The sequence below is a fragment of the Schistocerca cancellata genome, chromosome 2 (assembly GCF_023864275.1).
Source record: "Schistocerca cancellata isolate TAMUIC-IGC-003103 chromosome 2, iqSchCanc2.1, whole genome shotgun sequence".
NCBI classification, from domain to species: domain Eukaryota; kingdom Metazoa; phylum Arthropoda; class Insecta; order Orthoptera; family Acrididae; genus Schistocerca; species Schistocerca cancellata.
The window spans coordinates 961,629,098-961,651,612 of record NC_064627.1 but is presented as its reverse complement, the minus strand read 5'-3'; positions in this window follow the sequence as shown (position 1 = coordinate 961,651,612).

Here is a 22,515-nt window from a genome sequence, read left to right as displayed (position 1 = left end):
CCTTGTCAGTTTCTGCTACAATGTTAGAACTGTACATAAATTTCACCTGGCAGACCTCTCAGTTTGTCCTCTCAAGGAGCCGCTTGTGTCACTTAGGCCTTAAAGTATCCCCATGTAGAAGAGTTTCGAAAGAGAAGAGAAAAACTACCTCGCTAGGTCTCGTCTTAAAATGATAGTATTTCTAGTGTATTGTGATAAATTCTGTTACGACAATGTTATCTAAAAATACAGTCAATAGCACTCACCCCACTCCTTGCAGTACGGCTATGTATCAACACACACTTGCATTGATGAGGGCGCTGTAGGGATCTTTTTTTTTTTTCCATCTCGGAGTAGCACTTGCAACCTGCGTCCTCAATTATTTGTTGGATATATTAAAATCTCTGTCTTCCTCTATGGTTTTTACCCACTACAGCTCAGTCTCTGGTGTCTTAGTGTCCTACCATCCTGACCATTCTTCTTCTCAGTGTTTTCCAATATTCCTTTTCTCACCGATTCCCTACCTTATCAATTCATCCATTTTTCAACGCTCTTCTGTAGCACTGCATTTCCAATGCTTCGATTCTCTTCTTTTCCGGTGTCCGGTTTTGCCACAGTCCATGTTTCACTATCATACAGAGTTGCGCTCCAGACGTACATTGTCAGAAATTCCTTCCTCAAACTAGGGACTATGTTTGATACTAGTAGACTTCTCTTGGCCAGGAATGCCCTTTTCGCAAGTGCCAATCTGCTTTTTATGCCTACTTACTCCATCCGTCATGGGTTATTCTGCTGCCTAGGAAGCAGAATTCCTTAACTTTATATACTTCGTGATCACAAGTCCTGATGTTTACTTTCTCACTGTTTTCATTTCTGCTGGTCTTCATCGCTTTAGTCATTCTTCGATTTACTCTGAATCCATTTGCTGACTCATTAGATTCTTCATTCCATTCAGCAGGTCTTGTAATTCTTCTTCACTTTCTCTCAGGATAGCAATGTCGTCTGCGAATCTTATCGTTGATATCCTTTGACCTTGAATTTCCGGCCGTGCGGTTCTAGGGGCTGCAGTCTGGAACCGCGAGACCGCTACGGTCGCAGGTTCGAATCCTGCCTCGGGCATGGATGTGTGTGATGTCCTTAGGTTAGTTAGGTTTAACTAGTTCTAAGTTCTAGGGGACTGATGACTTTAGAAGTTGAGTCCCATAGTGCTCAGAGCCATTTCAACCATTTAAATTTCAATTCCACTCTTGACCTTTTCTTTTATTTCCGTCATTCCTTCTTCGATGTATAAAGTGAACAGTGTGGAGCGAAGGACTGGATGCCTGTCTAACGTACTACTTAATCCGAGCACTTCGTTCTTCGTCTTCCACTCTTATTCCTTCCTCTTGGCTCTTGTACATATTGTACATTACCTGACGCTCCTTACAACTTACCCCGATTTTACTCAGAAGTCGTGCACCATTTTCCATTATAGAACGCTTTCTCCGGGGCGACAGTGTGTCTTGATTTTTCTTTAGTCCGTTATCAACCGTAATGACAGAATTGTCTTTGTGGTGCCTGTACCTTACCTAAAACCAAACAGATCGTAATCTAACACGTCCTCAATTTTCTTTTCTATTCTCCTGTAAGTTATTCTTGGGATCAACTTGGAGGCACGAGCCGGTATGCTGATTTTGCGATAGTTCTCGCACTTCTCGGCGCTTGCAATCTTCGGAATTGGGTGGAAGATGTTATTCCAAAAGTCACATGGTGTGTCACCATAATCTCACATTGTGCCCACCAACGTGAATAGCAGTAGCGTTGCACTTCCCCCAGTTATTTTCTGATGGAATGTTATGCATCCCTTCTGCCTTATTTGATTTTGTCTTCCAGAGGTCTTTGAAATTCCAGTTCTAATACTGTATCCCCTATCTCTTCCCTATAGACTCCTGATTCTTCTTCTGTCACGTCATCAGACAAGTCTTCTCCCTCATAGAGACCTTCAGTGTTTCTTTCCACCTATACGCACTCTTCTCTACATTTAACACTGGAATTCCCATTGCTCTCTTAATGTTATCGTCCTTACTTTTAGTTTCACAGACGGTTATTTTGACTTTGCTATATGCTGAGTCAATCCTTCCGCTAATCATTTCATATTCGACTTCTTCACGTTTTTCGTGCTGCCATTTCCCCTTAACTTCCCTGTACTTCCTATTTACTTTATACCTAAGAGACTTGTATTTCTGTAGTCCTGAATCTCCGGGAACATATTTTCGCACTTCTTTTTTTCATCGATCAACTAAAGGGTTTCTCCTCTTAGGACCAATGGTTTTCTTTCCTACTTCTGTAATGGCCCTTCTTAGAGATGTCCATTCCTCTTCAACTGAACTGCCTACTGAGCTATTCCTAATCGCGGTATCTATACCCTAGAGAACTTCAAGAGTATCTATTCATTCTTTCCTATTTCCTTTTCCCGCTTCTATGCGTCAAGTCTCTAAAGCTTCGGCCTCTCTTCATCACCACTGCACTGTCATCTGATCCTGTATCTGCACCATGGTGCGCCTGCAATCCAGTATCTGATTTCGGAATCTCTGTCTCACCACGATGTAATCTAACACCTCCTCTTATGACTCTTGAACAGAGTATTCGCTATTACTAGCTGAAATTTACTGTAGCACTCAATTAATATTTCTCCTGTCTCATTCCTACTAGCAAGCCTATATGCCTCCGTAAACCTTTCTTCCACTCCTACCCCTGCAACTGCATTCCAATCATCCACGGCTATTAGATTTTCATCTCCTTTGACGTACTGAATTAACCGTTCAATATCCTCATAGACTTTTTATATCTCTCCATCTTCTGCTAGTGACGTTGGCATGTATACCTTAAGTGTCACTCTTTGCTGTCTGTTTTGATGAGAACCATTCTACCACTTACCTGTTCACAGTAACTCACTCTCTGGCCTACCTTCCTATACATAACGTATCCTACTCCCATTGTAACATTTTCTGCCGGTGTTGGTGTTACCCTTTATTCATCTGACCAGAAATCCTTGCCTTCTTTCCATTCCACTTCACTGACCCCCACTATATTAAGATTCAGCTTTAGAATTTCGATTTTCAGATTTTCTAGCTTCCTTGCCACATTCACATTTCTGTCGTTCCACGCCACAACTCGTAGAACGTTTTCGTTTCGTTGGTTGTTCAATACTTTTTCTTATGGTCACCTTCCTCTTGGCAGTCTTCTTCCTTAGATCGGTGTGGGTGATTAATGCCGAATATTTTATCAATGGAGAGAGCATCATCACACTTTTTAAATTACAGGCCACATTATGTGTCTTTAATGTTGTGCCTTCCATTGTTTTCTGCATTGTCATGCCGTTGATCATTGCTGATACTTCCGTCTTTAGGGGCAGATTTCCTCCCCAAGGACAAGACAGTGCCCTGAACTGTGTCCGCACCTCCACCCTCTTTGACAAGGTCATTGGCTGAATGAGGGTGACATCTTATGTTGCAAGTCTTCAGCCGCCACTGCTGCCAACTTTTGTTCAAAATTTAAGCGGTGGTGGGGTTCTAACCGGGGACCGAGGACGTTTGATTCCTAATCGAAGGTGCTGGGCGTTTTTATTTATTTATTTTTTAATTGTATCAGGTCGTGGGTTGACGGAGGCAGTGTGGAAGGGGTAGTAACCCAAGACCTGGCTGTAATGTCTCCTCTCTCCCGTTCCTGGGGATGTGGTAAAAGGGATGAAAAGGCGTTTTTTCATTTGTTTAAAATTTTGATTATATTTCATTTTTATTTATTTATTTATTTTTGCCTTTTGTAGGTGCAAAACGCAACATGCAGCCACCAAAGGTTCCATTCAACACAGCCAAACGTGAAACGGCTCCCAACACCGCCCAAATGGAAAGATTTCAGTAACAAAAGAAAAAAGGGACCGTGCAATGCCCAGTTGGCACATTTGCGGATCGGCGTCTCGCTAACTTATATACGATGTACTGTCCACTGAGTACATCAGCCATGAAAATAAGTTCCTGAACCTTGATCTATCTTCCTATTTCACTTTTCGTACCCGGAACATTACATCTAGACGGATGTCCGTGAATAACGAACCCAAGCAATTAGAAAAATATGTCCTACATTTCACATGTGCTCTTGCAGTATGTATCAGCAGTCAAACGACGCCCTCGCATCGGTGCACGTCGCCACCCTCCTCATCCAGTTTATGACCTTTGTCCTTGCGCCGGGGACAGTATATCGTCCGCTTTGATGGCTGTGTGCACCGTACGCAATAAAAGGGCCAGCATTTTCATATTGAGAAACCAACACTCAATTGCTTGCCACAAACCAAAGTGATGTTCGTCGAAGTCGAAGACCGCACAGTCATAACATAGCGGCGTGTTGGCCAGGTGAATAGAGTGCAGCTATTGTCGGTTCGGGAATTATCTGTTCACCAATTACATACCACAACGTACGTACCCCTGTAGGCAAATAGGGAGAGAGGGACGATGAACTGCTCTCCATAATCCCTGTCACTTTATCGCTGCATACTTTTGCTCGACCACATTACGAGGGTGTTGTCAAAGGAAGATTCGATATATGAGTTTTGTTGTGGGCAGCCTGGTCTCCGGCAAACTGTCCTGAACCTAACTGTAACCGACGAAGGAATCCCGAAGGTGTGTGAGCGGTACCGTGGTGTAGCCAACATTTACTGGTGGACGCAGTGAAAAGGGGGGGGGGGGCACTTCGTCGATGACAGCGCCCATTGAGGTGACGTGCTCGGCTCTCCAAAAACGTTGCATCTTATTAAGAACTAAAGCACGCGCCCTGTTCCTCACGTTTACGAGTCCGATGCCTTCTCCTCTCGGCGGCAGCGACCACGTATCTTAGCGGATTTTGAAGAGGAGGTCAGCACTCAGTAACTGTCCGAAGTGAGACTGCAGCCTTGACGCGATCGTGGTGGGTAACGCCAGTGTATACGCCAAATGATCTATTTTTGGTGCCAAATACAGTGCGCGCTGAAACGTATCTGTTGCGCGGTGTGTGTTGTCGTACTAATGTGCAAATCTGTCGCAGTAGCCGTCGATAATTATCCGACTTGTACGTCGTTTGTTCCCATGGAACACCATTCCCAAATACTTGAGAGACCTTGGTAATAGGTTCTGCTGTCCGTGGTGGAAGCCCTCTGCCCACTTACATACATCGGGTCTGTCGCACGTTAGTGCACTACCCCACACCGTTTCATACTGCTGAAGTCATCCCAGCGCCGCCTGAATTGCGTCACCGGACTCGACCAAAATAACGACGTCGTCGTCACATTGGAAAGATGTGGTCCGTAGTTGGACGCCTTCAAAGCGCCGTCGGAGACTGTGTACTGCATGTTAGACAGCGACAGCAAATAAGATGGCCGGAAGCGGCAACCCTGCAATACTGCTCTGTTCTGCGCTAGCACCGCCTACCAAGTCTCTCGAGTGCGTGCCTTGAATCAACGGCAATATTGTGTCCATAAACGTAAGGGCGATTCCCATTCGTTCCATGATCCTGCGTATAAACACATGGTCACTCGGTCAGAAACGTGATCGAAATCTACTGCCACCAGGGATCCTGGTAACCTACATGCCGACATCAGTGCTATGACATCCCTGTATGCTCCTAGCACCTTGTGTACGTTGCTGTTCCCACGGAGATACGTTTGATCTACATGTATTTTGTCCTTTATCGTCGCTTGAAGGCGACGAAGAATATTGGCAAAGATCTTGTAGTCTCCGTTCAGTAATGTTAAAAACCGGTACTCTTCTAGTCTACAGCCACCACAAGGTTTTAGAACTTGTATCGTAATACCTTTTGTGAACTCGGTAGAGACCTGTAAGGCAGATGATAAGAGTTCGTTGTACATCTGTAGACGTGTCGGTCCCATCAGAGGAGCAGAGATGCGGTAGAACTCAAGAAGGAGTCCATCTGGTAGAAGAGATTTTTTTAACGCACCACACTTTACGGCAGCGTCCAGATAATCTTTGGTGATTGCAGCCAAAAGGCCGTTCACTTCAGTTGTTTGCATTTTTCGAAGCACATCTGCGATTCCTGCTTCGCCCAGTTGGTCCTCGGCATAGAAAGCGCGATAATGGTGAGCGAAAGAACGTAAAATACCGTACTGTAACGTGGCCCACATTCCATCGGCCATTTCGACGACCCATATAGTAAGTAGGCTGTTTAGGTTTTTATATTGGTAACGCCGCGTAGCGCTCTGTATGAAAATCACTGACCGTGTTGTGTGCGGTCTGTGGCTGGTTGGCATTGTTGTAATTTTCACCATTGTAGTGGGAAGTTGGCTGTCAACAGCGCATAGCGTTGAGCAGTTGCAGGTGAGCCGCCAGCAGTGGTGGATGTGGGGAGAGAGATGGCGGAGTTTTGAGAGCGGATGATCTGGACGTGTGTCCATCAGAGACAGTAAATTTGTAAGACTGGATGTCATGAACTGATTTATATATATTATGACTTTTGAACACTATTAAGGTAAATACGTTGTTTGTTCTTTATCAAAATCTTTCATTTGCTAACTATGCCTATCAGTAGTTAGTGACTTCAGTAGTTAGAATCTTTTATTTAGCTGGCAGTATTGGCGCTCGCTGTATTACAGTAGATTGAGTAACGAAGATTTTTGTGAGGTAAGTGATTCATGAAAGGTATAGGTTATTGTTAGTCAGGGCCATTCTTTTGTAGGGATTATTAAAACTCAGATTGCGTTGCGCTAAAAATATTCTGCGTCAGTTTAGTGCTGATCAGAATAAGTAAAGAGGGTAATGTCTGAGTACGTTCAGTTTTGAAAAGCAAATAATGTAAGATGTTTATCAGCACAGTCATATATTAATTTTTCTAAGGGGACGTTTCAGTATAAGTTTACGTCGGTGCTGCCTCCTTTCTCTCACTGCGTGATGTAATGAATGTCGGTCGTTGCGTAATCTATCGAGCATGCTGGCATGTACTGGAATTCCTTCCCTCTTCACTGCCGTAAGGTTGTGCTTTGATACGTTGAACAGCCAGCTCACGTAGGGTTGTGAAATAAGATACGGAAGTTGTCCGTTGGCGATGTGACCATATTGCATGAACGTTCTGTGTAAAGCCGGTTTGACACAGCAGAGCCAGCCTCTAAGCGCTGAATCGTACACTCGTTGACGTCATTTGTTTCCAACTTCCCGGAAACAGTTCTCATCCGCAAGTGGGTAACGTCGAGCTACGTGGACTCTTGCTGCGCCATGCTTTTGTCGTGGCACAGCGAGTGTGCAGACGTAAGCCTGGTGATCTGTAAAGGTAGCAGGCCACGTCTGAGCGTCAATCGCCGACATGCGTAGCCCACGCGACACATACACCCTGTCTAGTCGACTGGCTGAATAACTCGTGAAGTACACATATCTGCGGCTGGCGTGTCTGTAACGCTGGGATAGGGACAAAGTTAAAGCCGCCTCCGACAATGTAATTCTCCTGACGTTCTCGAAAGAATGATGACACATCCCCTGTGTACAAAGATGTGCGTTCGTGTATTCGTCGAGCCAGAGGGCGCGTATACATTCACCAAGGACATCCCCTACAGTCAGGCCAACACTACGGGTCGATGGTAAGATTCCATACCTTTTGCCACTATTCCTTCTCAGCAGTGTGGCAGTACCACCACTACCGTCGTAACCTGTTAAACGATAAATATCGTAACCATAAACCTCCATTCGGGTATCGTTTAGTACGTCCTACATAAAAAAACTATGTCGACGTCCGCTGCTCGCCGCATACCTTGCAGTATTTGGAACTTTACTGCGGTGCGAATACCATCGATGTTAATTTCTTGCAGCGGTGTACCGTAGGTCTGTAGAAGAGCGTAGCGTTCCAAAGGATTGGAAAAGGGCGCAGGTCATCCCCGTTTTCAAGAAGGCACGTCGAACAGATGTGCAGAACTATAGACCAATATCTCTAACGTCGATCAGTTGTACAATTTTGGAACACGTATTATGTTCGAGTTAAATGCCTTTTCTGGAGACTAGAAATCTACTCTGTAGGAATCAGCATGGGTTTCGAAAAAGACGATAGTGCGAAACCCAGCTCGCGCTATTCGTCGACGAGACTCATAGGGCCATAGACATGGGTTCCCAGGTAGATGCCGTGTTTCTTGACTTCCGCAAGGCGTTCGATACAGTTCCCCACAGTCGTTTAATGAACAAAGTAAAAGCATATGGACTATCAGACCAATTGTGTGATCTTCCGAAGTAAGAGTGATTTCAGGTGTGCCGCAGGGGAGTATCGTAGGACCGTTGCTATTCACAATATACAAAAATGACCTTGTGGATGACATCGGAAGTTCACTGAGGCTTTTTGCGGATGATGCTGTGGCATATCGAGAGGTTCTAACAATGGAAAGTTGTACTGAAATGCAGGAGGATCTGCAGCGAATTGACGCATGGTGTAGGGAATGGCAATTGAATCTCAATGTAGACAAGTGTAATGTGCTGCGAATACATAGAAAGAAAGATCCGTTATCATTTAACTACAATATCGCAGGTCAGCAACTGGAAGCAGTTAATTCCATAAATTATCTGGCAGTACGCATTAGGAGCGATTTAAAATGGAATGATCATATAAAGTTGATCGTCGGTAAAGCAGATGCCGGACTGAGATTCATTGGAAGAATCCTAAGGAAATGCAATCCGAAAACAAAGGAAGTAGGTTACAGCACGCTTGTTCACCCACTGCTTGAATACTGCTCAGCAGTGTGGGATCCGTACCAGATAGGGTTGATAGAAGGGACAGAGAGGATCCAATGGAGAGCAGCGCGTTTCGTTAAAGGATCAATTAGTAAACGCGAAAGCGTTACGGAGATGATAGATAAACTCCAGTGAAAGACTCTGCTGGAGAGACGCTCAGTAGCTCGGTACGGGCTTTTGTTGAAGTTTCGAAAACATACCTACACCAAGGAGTCAAGCAGTTTATTGCTCCCTCCTATGTATATCTCGCGAAGAGACCATGAGGGTAAAATCAGAGAGATTAGAGCCCACACAGAGGCATACCGACAATCCTTCTTTCCACGAACTATACGAGACTGGAACAGAAGGGAGAACCGATAGAGGTACTCGAGGTACCCTCCGCCACACACCGTCAGGTGGCTTGCGGAGTATGGATGTAGATGTAGATGTAGATGTAGAACTAAACCAATACGGTAGACGTGTGACATCGTATCGACTGTGCGCTGCTAGAAGGTCACGCACTAACGAATCGGCTGTCTGCGGAGCATTCTTTCTGAACGGATACCACACGACACCGCCTCATTGATCGCCGTGGACATGTTTCCCTTCCTAATCGTTGTCGGTGGGAGCCAATGACTGAACGTCGACGTCCTGCATTTCATCAGCTTAGTCCATTTCTTGTGCACAATCTCCTGATGAATTGATGAGGACTCTCACTGTTGATGGGTGTTCATCTTCTGGTGGGACGACATCCTGTTGCATAATTATATCCATTGCGTCTCCTTGATGTTGCGGCTCCTCCACGTTTTGTAGCACCGACACTGTGGACGTGACGTCATCCTGGTCAGTCGGTGGAAACGAACCGTGATCGTTCCCAGTATCTCGTTCGTCGTCTCGGTTATACTGCTCGTCTTCTGTGGACAGCCACAAATCCTTTCGCTTCTTCGGCAACCGCCGTTTTCGTAGTTGTCTCGCCATGTCTGCTGAGGAATGCTGGAGGGTTCAACTGGAACATGGAAGGACCGTGGCTCTGCAGCTGTTGTGCTGCGTCCCGCTCATGGAGTGACAAGGTCATTTGCACCATCAGTGACGTGGGATTGGGGACGATACTCGTAGGCGCTATCGGCAACGGGTTGTCATGCACGTCGGCCACGTCGTTCCGTAGCGCTTCCACGTACATAAAAGGCAACGATACCACCTGATGTGATGCGTGCTGGGTGTCCCCAGGTAACTGTAATAGACATGATGAAGAAGTCAGTTAGGACGTGACCTTCGTGTCCGCAGGAAGAGCAGGTTGTCGGTTGACCATCGTATATGACGATGGCTTGACATTCACATTTTGATACGTAAGATGGTATGTGCTTTAGGAGTTCACTTCTTATTTAGCACACTACGTTTAGTATGGGATACGTTTCGAAAGTGGTCTATTTATCCGCAGCACGATAAGAAAAATGCTGTAGTGGAAGATCGAATACACATACAGTTGTAATTCTGAGACCGTCATTATCAACAGAAACCACACCCGTGTTTCCGTATACGTGGGAAAAACGGTAGGTGTTGATGGATCGATGAATGAGTGAGTCGCACGCTACCTCGTGTATGAGGTTTACGTATACGACGCTGGCCACTCTTTGGGCAGGTGAGGTCCCATCAGCTCCCAGGGAACTAACTTCACCACTTAGCGTATGAAACGTTCGATTTCGTGTGCTTTTGGTCTTGTGTACTGTGTGTCGAACATGAACTTCATAGCCGCTTTCCGGTGGGAAAGAGCCATCGTGATCAGTAGTAATCAGTGCACCGCTATGCCAACACTCACGGGTGTAAACAAACCTTTCCCTCACGGTTCGTGGCCGCGCGAGTGCTAGGCTTGTCCGTGCCGCTACAAAGCCAGGGACACTGTGTCATTGGTAACATTCAATATCTCTTATATAAAAACGTGCTTGTGGCCTTCTATGTAAAAAAAGTACTTCCATTAATCTTATGGCGTATACTAATACTTGTACGTTGTTTGCAAGCCGAGAATACAGGTCAAGGTAAATGTTGGTAAAATTTGATCGCAAATGCCATCTCTACGAAATACCGACACCATTACAGCTCTCGCATGTAAGGCGATGGACATCGTTGGTATCGTAAACCTGTAACTTCATCTCTGTTATTCAGCCTTTTTCCTACTTCTTATAGATCATCAAAATACATGATCAATCCATTGCAGCTCAAAACCGTCTGACAGTCAGCTGCTTCGTCTGCTATTAAAGAATTATTAAAATCAAAAGGAATTTTTAATATACCGCGTTTTTAAATCGAACTGAAAAGTATAAAATTATTTCTCAGAGTCCCACACAGATTTCGAAACCCATAAAATTTTTCCTGAAAGTACGTCATTACGTGATTATGAATTTTTTGTAACAATGAAAGTCCTTGTAAGATTACACCAGAAAAGTCCGCAACCTGCAATAGATAATAATAAGAAGGTGAATTAATCATGGCCGGCCGCTGTGACCGAGCGGTTCTAGGCGCTTCAGTCCGGAACCGCGATGCTACTACGGTCGCAGGTGTGAATCCTGCCCCGGGCATGGTTGTGTGTGATGTCCTTAGGTTAGTTAGGCTGAAGTAATTCTAAGTCTAGGAGACTGATGACCTCAGATGTTAAGTCCCCTAGTGCTTAGAGCCATTTGAACCAATTAATCATGCACAGAAATGTATTGCAAGCACCCCAGTTATGTCGTTTTAAATCTTACAAGAAAGTTTATACACATTTATTTATTTATTTATTATTTTGATTCATCAGTCTTCTGACTAGTTTCACGCGGCTGGCCACGAATTTTTCTCCAGCGCCAACGTCTTCATCCCGGAGTAGCATTTGAAACCTATGTCCACAATTATTTGCTGGATGTAATGTAGTCTCTGTCTTCCTCTACAATTCGTACCCTCTACAGTTCCGTCTAGTAACATGGAAGCTATTCCTTGATGCCCTAACAGACGTCCTACCATTTTGTCCTTTCTTCTTGTCAGTATTTTCCACATATTCCTTTCCTCGCCCATTCTGCGAAGAACCTCCTTAGTCCTTACCTTATCAGTCCACCTAATTTTCAACATTCTTCTGTTGCACCACATCTCAAATGCTTCGATTTTTTTCATTTCCGGTTTTCCCACAGTCTATGTTTCACTGGGGGATAAGGTGTGGGATGCGTCACCAATAGCCTCTCCCACACAAATGTCAACCTCTCCGGCACGTGGTATCCCCTGCTACGCTAACGAGGCTCTGGCGACCGAGTTTCTCCCGGGATAAGGAGAATCCTCTACTAAGTCAACGACCTTCTAGAAGGGCGGATGAGCTGGTAGAGCAAGGGCACCCTCTTGTCCTTGGAGTGAGAAATCACTCCTAAAGACTGAAGAATCACAAAGGGTGGTCAACGGCATAGGATGCTGAAGGCAACGGGAAACCACAGCATTAAAGATCCAATGGATATCCCCAGGAAAACTCATCATGGCAGGGTTCAATGTCAAATTATCCGGAGTTTCAACTCCCCCACTCGGATCTCCGGGGGGAGAGCCTTGAACAATGCCACAAGTAAATACAAAAATAATGCAACAATAGCAACTTGGAATGTAAGATCATTATACCAACCAGGCAAAGTAAATAATGTTATACAAGAAATGAAACGCCTAAAAATTAACATTTTGGGTGTAAGTGAAACAAGATGGCCTGACTCAGGAGAAATGACCATCGACAACATGAAAGTATATTACTCGGGAAATTCTGATAGCCAGCACAGGAATGGGGTAGGAATAATTTTAGATGAGTATGCTAGTAAATCTGTCAAAAGCATTTTACCAATCTCAGATAGAGTAATCAGTCTACATTTACAAACGAAACAAACAAATATTAATTTAATCCAAATCTATGCTCCAACAGCCGACAAAGACCAAGAAGAAATAGGAAAATTTTATGAAGAATTAACACAAGCAATAGGAACCTCAAAAAGCAGAGACATTATTATCATCATGGGAGATTTTAATGCCAAAATAGGTGAAGGAAGTGAAGGTGATCTTATTGGACCTTTTGGTTTAGGAACAAGAAACGAAAGAGGAAATTTGCTGTCACAATTTTGCCAGGAAAACAATCTGTCTATTACAAACACATTTTTTAAACTCCCTAAACGAAGACTTTATACTTGGAAATCACCAAGAGACTGTAATGAAGAAGTTTGCAGAAATCAAATCGATTTCATACTTATAAACAAGAGGTACAAAAATTCTATTCATGGTGTGAAAACATATCCAGGAGCTGATATATTTTCTGATCATAACCATTTAGTAGCAAAGTTCCATGTGAAACTGAAAGCCATACAAAAGAAACAAAAGAAGGACTATATAAATACAACTATTCTAAGAGACCCCTTGACTAAACAAAAGACTTCTGAAGAGATTAATAAGGAATTAGTTAGGATAAAGAATAATCAAACAGAAGACATTGATGGCAAATGGGAACTTATAAAAGACACATTAAATAATGCATGTAAAAACACAATGGCGACCAAACACGACAACATGAAAAAGAAGTGGATGACAGAGAAGATATTACAATTGATGGAACAAAGAAGAATACTTAAAAATAGAGATCAAAGTGAGTATAAAAGATTACATGCAGAAATACGAAAAGAAACACGGCGAGCAAAAGAAGAATGGTACAAGGAACAATGCTCTGAAATTGAGAGTTATGAAACAAGACATGATAGTTTCAACTTACACAAAAAAGTTAAAGATTTAGCTGGACTTAATAAAAAGAAAAGTACAAGTTTATTGTTAGATAAAAATGACAAAATAATTCCTGATGTTAAAGGTAAACTGGAAAGGTGGACAGAATATGTCAAAGAACTATTTGAAGATACAAGAAAAGATCAAAAATTTTATGATAACATGATCGGAGAACGAGGACCAAGCATATCGAAAGAAGAAATATTACATGTTATCAACAAATCAAAGACAGGAAAAGCCCCTGGACCGGATAAGATACCAAATGACATCCTGAAACTCATAGGAATAGACAATATAGATATATTTGTACAATTGTTTAATGATATTTATAATTCGGGAATTATTCCTAGGGATTGGTTGACATCTACCTTTGTTACATTACCCAAAAAGGCTAATGCCAAAACTTGTAATGATCACCGTACAATAAGCTTAATGAGTCACACCTTAAAGATATTTCTAAAAGTTATACACCAACGAATATACAAAAAAGTAGAAGAAGGTATAAGTGAAACACAATTCGGTTTTAGAAGTTCCCTCGGTACAAGAGAAGCATTGTTTGCTTTTAACATATTAGCGCAACGATGTATGGAGGTTAATCAGCCACTATATGTGTGCTTCCTGGATTATAATAAAGCATTTGACAAAGTTCGTCATGATCATCTCATAGAATTGTTAGAAAAGAAAACACTTGATAAGAAAGACATCCGCATTATATATAACCTCTACTACAATCAAACCGCAACCGTGAAGGTAGAAAATGAGTTATCGAATGATATAGAAATAAAGAGGGGTGTGAGACAAGGTTGCGTTCTCTCACCCTTATTGTTTAATATGTATTCAGAAGACATATTCCAGGCAGCTCTATCAGATGAAATAGCTGGCATTAAAGTGAATGGGCTAAACATTAACAATGTTAGGTTTGCTGATGACACTGCACTACTAGCTGGAAACCTCAAAGATCTACAATTACTTCTTGACAAAGTCGCAGAAAAAAGTGAAGAATTTGGCTTGACTCTTAACGTAAGCAAGACTAAGTTCATGATGATATCTAAAACACACCAACAAGAAAATCTTACAATCAATAGGGAAAGAGTTGATCAAGTACGTAAATTTAAATATCTCGGAACAATTGTAAATGAGGAGATTGAAAGCTCAGAAGAAATTAAATCGAGAATAGGACAGGCCAGAAGTATCTTTAATAAGATGAAAAATGCATTCTGTTCGAGAGACATTTGTTTAAACACAAAAATGAGGTTGCTAAGATGCTATGTATTCTCAAAATTACTATACGGAATGGAAGCGTGGACATTGAAAAAGAAGGACATGAACAGTTTAGAAGCTTTTGAAATGTGGGCATATAGAAGAATACTTAGAATTAGTTGGGTGTCGAGGATTACTAATCAAGATGTCCTAAGAAGAATGGGAAAGGAAAAAGAATTAATTAAAACTATTAAAGTAAGGAAGCTACAATATTTAGGCCATGTTATTAGGGGAGTAAATTACAAAATATTGCAAATAATACTAGAAGGGAAAATTTGTGGGAAGAGAACGAGGGGTAGAAGACGGACATCCTGGATTGACAATTTAAAAAATTGGTACAACTGCTCAACGTCAGAACTCCTTAGATCAGCCAAATCAAGATCAGAAATTGCCATGATGACAGCCAACCTTCTTAGAGGAGACGGCACATGAAGAAGAAGATGTTTCACTACTGTAGAATGCTGTACTACAGAAGTACATCCTCGGAAATTTCTTCCAGTACCTTAATTTACGAATACGAATAACAAGAAACGCGGGCCATGCTACTTCTGGTCCAATTGAGATATCGTGTGCACACGTGGGCGACAAAGAAGGGAAAACCTAACACGTAAAAGGCCGTTATGAAATGTTCACTAATATCACAGAGTATTGGAAAAGGAAAGACATTCGCTGAAGGCGAAGTGATTACAAGGGGAGTTGAATTATACCGAACGTGGTGACTGAGAGTCACAAGTATATTTTGCATACTGCATCCGACCAGGCCCTGACGCCAAGTCCAAGAACAAAATTGCAAAATGAGGAAGAAATAAAAGCAGTGAGGCGCAAATCCCTCCGAAATTACAGATCAACGAACACATTAATATGTATTCGCGACTCAGTCCATGTGGGGATGGGAATTGGTGCACTTTTCGGCGGCCAATCAGGGGGCACGGATCTGCCGCCGAACTAGCTGCCGTAAGGACGACTTTGGCTTCTCCAAGTCGTTCAAACCACCGGCCCATGCTTCCAAGCTCAAAGGTCAGCGCGGGAAAAGGAAAGGCAAGATGGTATAGCTGATGGGGACTACTGAATATGAAAATAAAATAAAAGTACCTTGCTCCAATCCTCTCTCCAGTTTCATTATGCTGTCGATACTGAAAAATCAGCAGAATAGCAGGCATACTATTGCCGTAGTAGTAATGACAATAATATAACTACAATATCGTAAATCGTAAATAAATGAAACAACTGAACAGTTGGAGACGGTTTTTGATCGTGTTAACCGTTGTCCAAAACAATCGTCACTTACTCTTCAGGAGTCTATTGGAACATTGCAGACACTATATGGTACCAGATGTCCGAGCACGCGACCGATCGACTGCCACCTTTTCCATGACTGAGCTCTAATCTCTAAGTTCTCGCTACGGAATCGCAATTCGTAAAGTTGTGACTCAGCTGCATTTATATTTGCTGACGAGTGGCCAGAGTATCAGTGACTGTCAGTTGCCAAGTGATCTGTACAAATATGATGCCACACATGTTTACCACAAAGTAGGTAAGCAGCTTGTTTATTCGACTCCTTTTTTAATGGTAACTGAAGACGTAAATTTCGCCATTATGTTTCTCTCAGCCTGTAAGTAACGTTCCTGATTCATATGTAAGCTGCCAAATGAGAGCACTTATTTATAAGTTTTTGCGTCACATCGGTCACAAATGAAAGATAAACAATGAGTTGCTGTCTCGCATTTCTGCCGCTCAGCGTCGTGATTAACACACGGTTTGCAGGTGAGATATAACACAAAGGAAAGGCGTCGACAGTTTATAATGATTTAATACACTTTCATTATTAATGAATTCGTATGGCTGCACTGCTAGCACAGATCCGAAAAGAAGACATTCGTTGTCATAAACGCCCAGCGAGACTTTCACTTCATGTGCCCTTGTCCACCTTCCGACAGCTTATTCTACAGTCACATCCTCCAAATAATTTCACGAGTTCTCGACTCTCTGAGGGTGCTAAATATGGAGAAGGCTTACGGACCGCAAGTTATCAACCAATTTTATCCTCCACAATCAATCTTTAACTCTGAAGTGTGGTATGCTCTCACTGCACTTCATGACAAATTAACACTATACACGGGATGGTAACTGGAATTCGATACCTGTCAATAAGCGATCAATTATTTCTAAAAACCTACTCTGCAGCCTGATTATTGAAAGGCATACCCACTGAAGGGCATACCCACTACCTCCATACCCTCAAACCCCTCTGTTTTGCAAACAGAACTCATATTCTGACTCGCCACACATACAAAAATTGTTAATTTAGTTTCACTGTGAAGGAAACCAGGATATGTGATGGACAGTGACAAGTAGTAGTATCTCAAAGCTGTCTCACCACCACCAATATTCTCCTTATAACCGAAAGTGCTGGTGCCTACGTCTTGTAGTAATTGTATCTTCAATTCGCAGAATTTTGCTGTGTGTTAAGTAACAGAGATTCAAATTGTAATCCGTATCATCGACTCATTACCTGTGCAAAAGCAGCCCTCACCATACCCAGATTTCTATGGATTAATGGAAAGAGCTGTGCATTTTGGGATGTTATTCTTTTTGAACTGCAAATTCCTTAATCTTTACTATAAAGGGAGTGGAAGGAATTGACCCATACAGTGACCATTTCATTTCAAGATATTTATTTGCATCATAGATAAATCATTAAGAGAATTACAATCATAAATCAGATAATAATTTCTTTAAGGAACAACACTCAGGCAAACTTTACTAACAGCTTGCTATAAAACCACAAATGAATTAATCTCTTTGAAAACATTTTAAAAAACCGCCACTTGGGCAAGTACATAATTTAAAATAATCTTTACATCAAATAACCAGGCAATCAATTATTATTTCCACATAGATTGAAAAGCACCGCCCCCCCCCCCCCCCGGGACAAATATTACCAAACAAATTTACATGGTTATAGACAGTTTGATCAGTAATAACCCAATTATTTCCCCATCAAAACTGACATACGCCACTAAGGCTGAATTGCACCGCAATTTTAAAAAACGGTTTCAATTAAAACACATTCTTCTAGAAATACCTCAAAATTCTTTAGACAAATATTTAAAACATTTAACCCGGGCAACCTTGCAGAACCACCAAAAGTTTCAAAAAACTGCAGCTTGTACAATAACTGAGGCCCGACATTGTGAGGCCACAACTTGGCAACGAACGGTGGAGCCGACTGAGTACTTACCTTCGAATTATGATGTGGACTCCGTTTATACTTCCACCCCGTTCAGAACGCCGAAATCAGAACCAAACAGCACACGCGACCTCAGGCGAAGTCCACCGCCCGTACGCCCGCTAATAATTTAAAAGGAAAGTCTCTGCACTTCGGTTGCCCATTGCTTCCGATCTCTGAAACATAAATCAGAAGCGACAACAGGGAACCAAACAAGCCTTCCTTCACCTTAATACTCAAACTGATACAGAAAACTACTTCGATAAAATTGACAATAATAAAACTAATTTCATTCCTTTAAGCAGAACCACGTACACTAATGATGCGAACGGAACTGGACCATTAAAACCCAAGCATCACATGGAGCACCTTATGTGGGCTTGTAAGGTACCACACGGCAATCTTTAGACACAGAATATAGATGGTTTGGTAAGGCTGCGTACACGTATCAGACTGTATTCTTTTTTTTTTACTCGTGTCAGCTGAAGTAACAACAATACTATTAAGGAGCGAAGCATATATTTAAGAAGCGGCATGAAATATCACATCACAGTTCTTGCAACACTTTGCTGCCGCAGGAGCAATAATCCTCATTTTTCACTAATCGTTGGTAGGACTTGAATTACTTATCTCGATGCCAACTGCTGGATCGACGTGACGAAGACGCCAGACGTTGCTTAGTCCGATAGTAACAGCGTGTTCCTACACGGAAGCGAGCACATGCATAGCTTCACGAGGTTCCCAAGAAGCCACAGCGCCGGCCCGCTGTTAGTGACCCCAGTGCGATCAAGCGCTAACTGCCGACCGTGCTCAGACACACCGTGCTCGCTGTCGTCTCTCCAACGTCTCGCTAATACGCGCACTTCCGCCTGGCGTGCCCGACGTTGTTCTCCCCCTTCCACTCGGTACTGCCCGCTACATCCTGAGCCGGCTCAGGCTCCAAAGACAAACTTCTGCCAGAGGGTATCGATGGTGCCTAAGCCAAAGATATCCCTTGCGCCAGTCCCGCCACGGCTCACATATATCTCCAAGCCTCTGTGAATAAGCGAGAACTGAACTACATACCAAGTACTAGAGGACTACACGTCTCCGCCAGGTTACCTTCCGCCACCTGCTCAATAATAAGTCATTTTCCATTGCTCGACATTAGCTCATTGCTACCGAACAGCGATTTAATTGTTCATCAAGATTATCAAATCAGCAGGCAAGAGAGCTGACTTGGAAAATCAGACATGGGTGATGAACCAGTTCTTAGACTGATTTGACGATTTATTTTGCTCCTCCTGCCGTAATAACGATGTAACTTAAGAAAAAAGGGACAGGTTAGAAGTTACATTTCACTAAAGAGCCCGCTTCGCGATAACACAACAACAGTAATCTTTCAACAAGCAAGTTAGAACATCCCAACAAATATCCCCTTCTCTGACACCTTGTTGACTGTGAATATGTAGATATCACTGTATCACTGTCCCCCTCAGTTCCATGCCTGCAGCAAAGAAGGTGATGGAGTGGATTGCAGGGCACCGAAGAAAGCATGTGTACTGTCACAGGGATGGTGCAAGCTTGCCGCCGTATGCTTAGTCAGCAAGGTATTATAAAAAAGTCGACTCTTTTCATATGTTCAAACTTGCGTAGAAGAGGTCCAGCGTTACCTGTCACAAGTCAGTTTGGTTCGTTGTTCCTGTCAGAACACGAATTTACTTAACGTATTCTTTCAACAAGTATATGCATGCAAGAAGGATATGCATGTAAAATATTTAAGACAGTAGTTAGAAATTATGATTTTTAGTTCATCAACGACGAATAGCATAAGAGGGTAGATTTTAATAATTTTAAGATATATTAAGGCAAGTAAATCTTGGGAACTATACGTTTCTTTGTTCCAGGCCAGCAGTCAAGATGATACTGCTTGCATTAGTTTCTCATGTGAATTACAGTGAGTGTTAATTTCATACTGAGAAAATTTAAGAATTCCATGTGCAGTTTTTGATTAAATCAGGCGCTTCCATCCGGTGAGTAGACTGTGGTACAGCCTTTGTCTCGGGGCACTGCGCAGACAAAGGAGAACAGAAGTGCTTGACTAAATTTGAATCAGTAATCATTTTTAATTTGAATCAGTAATGATTTCTTATTTAAAAAGTTTTCGTTGGTTAAAGTTTCTTTCTGCGAAGGAGAACAAAAGTGTTTGGCTGAATATGAATGAGTAGTCATTTTTTATTTAAATCATTTTGATAAGTTTAAATTTCTCATTAAAATGGTTTTGTCTACACCAGACACGTGCTGACGTCACATTGGGCTAATCACAATGGGATAACACTCATGCCCTTAGCATCAACAGAAATATTTCATGTCGTAATGGTAATTTAATTTAGTAATATTTCGTGTGAAGTTCTTTTGATATCTGGTACTCCGAGAAGGAATAACGGTGAAAAGCCACTTGCCAGCGGCTCCATGTGGATTACGGCGCTCTGCGAAATGAGCTTGAATGCTCCGGAGTTTAAAGTGTATTGTATATTAGAAGTTACGTTGCGAAATACGAGAAAATATTATCAGCGTTTGAAAGTCAATTATGGCCTATGATGGCGAGTAATATTTAATAATAGTGGAAGAATGGTGCACAAAAATGTTTCCATGACAGTTACAACAGTAGACATGTAACGCGTGAAACTGAGCTAAAATTTTAGCTGTACGATAGCAGAACTGGTAGTTACATGAATAATTTTGATATATTTCGTTTGCGTGAGAGAGATATACATTTTTCAGTTTTATGTTCTATTAGTTGTATGTGAGTCCTCAGTGGGCTTGCAAACCAGATATTGAACCACAACGATTTCATGTTAGGCAGTTGATCAGTATTTCAGTGATATTGTGGTTCAGTCTTATGGATGAGCGAAAGTGTTCCACTTTAGTAATGGATATCCGGATCCTATCCACAACATTTCACAGGAGAGTAGGATTTCACGAGTACATCGAAAATTTATAATTTTAGCGAAGTATGGTGCCCGCTGGGTAAAATTATAAGTTGTAAAAGGTAATAAATTTCAATCAGTGACACAAGACTATCATTGTTAATTACTAGAGAGCACCCATTTTTCTTCCGGCGACCAATCACCTGTTCCTTCTACACTCAGAATCGCAATGATTAGCAGTATTTAGGCAGAGTACCGTGAAAGATTACGTGAGTAGACTGCACAGTGATTTGTATAGAGAAGAGTTGGTGCAGCGTTAATGTTAATTAACTGTGTAATATTGATAGATTGTTAGATGGACAAAGCGGTTGCGCTGATTTAAAACAATTTAAATCATATCATAAGATCGAATGCTTAGGGTATAACTATCGATTTAATGGGTTTTCAGTGATGTTATGATTAAAAGAACACTGTGTAGTACTTGGCCGCATGTGCCGTTAAGAATATGAAGTTAATTAGCCCGTCGTATCACATATCTTCTTTGCCTGACGGCTAGGTAGGCATCGGTAGTAGTACCTTCCCAGCATCAGTTTTTTACTGAGACGTAATCTGCAAATACATCTGCTTGCTACCAGAGCCGACAGTTTTTTACCACTGGACCACCGAGAACAATCAGAAAAGAGGCGGTCTGTAATGTTACAGAAGGAAATGTGTGGTGAATTCAACAGCATGAAGAGTCGATGGGGAAAACCGGTAAGTGACAACTGTCTTTTTTTTTCAGGGGACGAGAATTACAAGACTCATAAAATTCTGGTTTTTCAAGTTACATTTTTTATTATTGTGTAAGGCGAAAACACATGTTTCAAAGAAACAGCACTGGTGAAATTATACTCATCTGATTAAGGTTTCCAACTTTACGATGCATCTTTTATCATGAATACACCTCGTACTTATTTAAATACTCATTATAACAAATTATCTTCTAGTAATACAGTATGAAATATTTTGTCATTGTTCTATCGGTGGGACTAATGCCGAAGACGATCGAAATGCAAATGTACTTTCCCTACGTCAAAATCTTTTCAAGTACAACACCTAAATTCAAATAATTATATACTTAATACTAAAAAAAACTTATTTTAAGAAATGAAAAAGACCTCAACACATACCGTTGTATTTGAATTATGGTACCTTCATATAAAGCAGATGACAGATTGGATTCAACTTCTTTCAAGTTGGTAATTCGCCTTTTGTTTCTTGGAGGAAGTGATGAACCTTGCTCATATGCTTTATCGCTGCTGCTTCTAAACTGTACAAGTGCTTCAATACGTCGTCTGATTTCCAATTCTGTTACTGGCCTCGATGGGAAAGGGAGTTTCTTCCTGTTTACTGTGTTATCCAGAGGCGCTGCCCTTCCTCTGATTATTTCTGGCTGCTCCTCAACATCAATGACAACAAATGGCGAAGGGTGCGTGCGTGAATTCTGGAATACCTGACATCAGTCCTTTGGCATTTGACATGCCTGACCTTTGTCAGCCATACCAACATTTTTATCACATTCGATGCACGAATGGCCTCTTACGTGGAATGTCATCTTTACAAAGTCCAATCGTTTTTCTGTATGGACTAGACGGTACAGGAATCTGAACACAGTGGCAGTCTTTTTTTGTCCTCC